Source organism: Ictalurus punctatus, unplaced genomic scaffold (assembly GCF_001660625.3).
Source record: "Ictalurus punctatus breed USDA103 unplaced genomic scaffold, Coco_2.0 tig00005713, whole genome shotgun sequence".
Classification (NCBI taxonomy): Eukaryota; Metazoa; Chordata; class Actinopteri; order Siluriformes; family Ictaluridae; genus Ictalurus; species Ictalurus punctatus.
Window position 1 is genome coordinate 75,084 of NW_026521110.1, and position 3,676 is coordinate 78,759.

Here is a 3,676-nt window from a genome sequence, read left to right on the forward strand (position 1 = left end):
CGCTAACAAGAGACAGACACGGAGAGACCGCATGTTCTCACCTTTTCGCCCCTGTTCACGGGTCAAACGTGCCCTGTTGCATAATGACGTGTTTACAAACAGCAAAGAGAGCACTAAGAACTCAAGTGGGAAGCAGAAAGAGTCGTAGGAGGCCTGCAGAGAAGCCTATGGCACATTCTGTTGACCAACTCATTCTCAGGTAGGTGATTCCTTCCTTTTGTGCCAACTACCATAAAGTACCTGGAGAAGCTCCAAGCCGTGGACGGGCCAAGAATTGGAGCCGGGTCAACTGCTTGGACTGGAGCTATGCTCACCACTATACCACCAATGCCACGCTGCACCATTCAGCTCTGGTGAACAAAGTGTACGTATGTGCACCACCAAAGTGCCACCGCACCGTGGTTTCTGTAGTGTAGTGGTTATCACGTTTGCCTCACACGCAAAAGGTCCCTGGTTCGAGACCGGGCAGAAACAAGCTAGAAATTCTGAACTTTGCTTTAATGACTGAGCGGTTGTCATCACTGTAGGATCAGGTCCTCTAGGAACAGCCAGAAAGCGAGACCTCCTTTACAGAGGAGATTTCCTTCTTTTGTAGCAAAGCAGTTAATATTTGCTTACCAAATGAAAGGGAGTCTCTGGTTTTCCCCAGAAAGTGGAAGCCTGGCTCTTTCGTTGCTCAACAAGACTCTGTGCGTGACTGGAAAATTTTCCGTAAAGTACTGCTCGCCGAGTTCACCTCGAGAGGTCTGCAAGAGGTCTGCGGCCGAAAAAGGCTGGGAGCGGTTTCCCTTCCATTGAGCTTTTGTAGCAAGGCAGATAACAGTTGCTTGCAAAATCACGGGCAGTCTCTGCTTTTCCACTGAATGTGGAAGCCTGGCTCTTTCCTTCATCAAGAAGACAAGAGTAATGATGCGCTTGACTCGAGGTTGCGACTTGTAATTCCCCACCTCCAAGCGGGAAAACGCAAAGCAAACGTACCCTCAACCTGAAATTGCCATTCCTCAACCGTGGGAAGTCTTCTCATCTCCCGGTTCCTTCCCTGTTCATCGAGTGACGTCGAGCCGGCATGACGGATTCAGAACTCACAAAGTGGCACTTACCTCGGTGGTTATTTGCTTTAGATCAGGGTTGTCCAGTCTTCTCCAGAATGGGCCAGTGTGGTTGCAGGTTGTCATTCTAACCAAGCAGAAGCCACACTTTAGTCTATTGAAAGCCAAGATCAGCGGAGCCAACAATTGGAATCAGGTGTGGCTCCTGCTAGATTGGAATCAAAAGCTGAAGATTGGACAACGCTGCTTAAGACCAATCAGCATATAGACATATTTGCTTATAAAATATAAAACATTGACTATATAGATGGCTGATCGCGGAAAATGTACACCTCTCATCACAGTTTGCATGCTAGCTTGTCGCTAACAAGAGACAGACACGGAGAGACCGCATGTTCTCACCTTTTCGCCCCTGTTCACGGGTCAAACGTGCCCTGTTGCATAATGACGTGTTTACAAACAGCAAAGAGAGCACTAAGAACTCAAGTGGGAAGCAGAAAGAGTCGTAGGAGGCCTGCAGAGAAGCCCATGGCACATTCTGTTGACCAACTCATTCTCAGGCAGGTGATTCCTTCCTTATCCGCCAACTACCATGAAATACCACGAGACGCTCCAAGTTACAATCGGTGCATTGGCCGGGAATCGAACCCAGGTCAACTGGGAGCGGTTTCCCTTCCATTGAGCTTTTGTAGCAAGGCAGATAACAGTTGCTTGCAAAATCACGGGCAGTCTCTGCTTTTCCACTGAATGTGGAAGCCTGGCTCTTTCCTTCATCAAGAAGACAAGAGTAATGATGCGCTTGACTCGAGGTTGCGACTTGTAATTCCCCACCTCCAAGCGGGAAAACGCAAAGCAAACGTACCCTCAACCTGAAATTGCCATTCCTCAACCGTGGGAAGTCTTCTCATCTCCCGGTTCCTTCCCTGTTCATCGAGTGACGTCGAGCCGGCATGACGGATTCAGAACTCACAAAGTGGCACTTACCTCGGTGGTTATTTGCTTTAGATCAGGGTTGTCCAGTCTTCTCCAGAATGGGCCAGTGTGGTTGCAGGTTGTCATTCTAACCAAGCAGAAGCCACACTTTAGTCTATTGAAAGCCAAGATCAGCGGAGCCAACAATTGGAATCAGGTGTGGCTCCTGCTAGATTGGAACCAAAAGCTGAAGATTGGACAACGCTGCTTAAGACCAATCAGCATATAGACATATTTGCTTATAAAATATAAAACATTGACTATATAGATGGCTGATCGCGGAAAATGTACACCTCTCATCACAGTTTGCATGCTAGCTTGTCGCTAACAAGAGACAGACACGGAGAGACCGCATGTTCTCACCTTTTCGCCCCTGTTCACGGGTCAACGTGCCCTGTTGCATAATGACGTGTTTACAAACAGCAAAGAGAGCACTAAGAACTCAAGTGGGAAGCAGAAAGAGTCGTAGGAGGCCTGCAGAGAAGCCCATGGCACATTCTGTTGACCAACTCATTCTCAGGCAGGTGATTCCTTCCTTATCCGCCAACTACCATGAAATACCACGAGACGCTCCAAGTTACAATCGGTGCATTGGCCGGGAATCGAACCCAGGTCAACTGGGAGCGGTTTCCCTTCCATTGAGCTTTTGTAGCAAGGCAGATAACAGTTGCTTGCAAAATCACGGGCAGTCTCTGCTTTTCCACTGAATGTGGAAGCCTGGCTCTTTCCTTCATCAAGAAGACAAGAGTAATGATGCGCTTGACTCGAGGTTGCGACTTGTAATTCCCCACCTCCAAGCGGGAAAACGCAAAGCAAACGTACCCTCAACCTGAAATTGCCATTCCTCAACCGTGGGAAGTCTTCTCATCTCCCGGTTCCTTCCCTGTTCATCGAGTGACGTCGAGCCGGCATGACGGATTCAGAACTCACAAAGTGGCACTTACCTCGGTGGTTATTTGCTTTAGATCAGGGTTGTCCAGTCTTCTCCAGAATGGGCCAGTGTGGTTGCAGGTTGTCATTCTAACCAAGCAGAAGCCACACTTTAGTCTATTGAAAGCCAAGATCAGCGGAGCCAACAATTGGAATCAGGTGTGGCTCCTGCTAGATTGGAACCAAAAGCTGAAGATTGGACAACGCTGCTTAAGACCAATCAGCATATAGACATATTTGCTTATTAAATATAAAACATTGACTATATAGATGGCTGATCGCGGAAAATGGACACCTCTCATCACAGTTTGCATGCTAGCTTGTCGCTAACAAGAGACAGACACGGAGAGACCGCATGTTCTCACCTTTTCGCCCCTGTTCACGGGTCAAACGTGCCCTGTTGCATAATGACGTGTTTACAAACAGCAAAGAGAGCACTAAGAACTCAAGTGGGAAGCAGAAAGAGTCGTAGGAGGCCTGCAGAGAAGCCTATGGCACATTCTGTTGACCAACTCATTCTCAGGTAGGTGATTCCTTCCTTTTGTGCCAACTACCATAAAGTACCTGGAGAAGCTCCAAGCCGTGGACGGGCCAAGAATTGGAGCCGGGTCAACTGCTTGGACTGGAGCTATGCTCACCACTATACCACCAATGCCACGCTGCACCATTCAGCTCTGGTGAACAATGTGTACGTATGTGCACCACCAAAGTGCCACCGCACCGTG

The 3,676-nt window shown here is 48.4% G+C and overlaps 1 non-coding gene across 1 annotated transcript; it reads left to right on the forward strand.

Moving 5' to 3' along the window:
* The first annotated feature begins 401 nt into the window (after positions 1–401).
* trnav-cac (transfer RNA valine (anticodon CAC)) lies at positions 402–474 on the forward strand. Its single transcript has one exon. It is a non-coding gene; the product is annotated as a tRNA-Val (tRNA).
* The last annotated feature ends 3,202 nt before the right edge of the window (positions 475–3,676 follow it).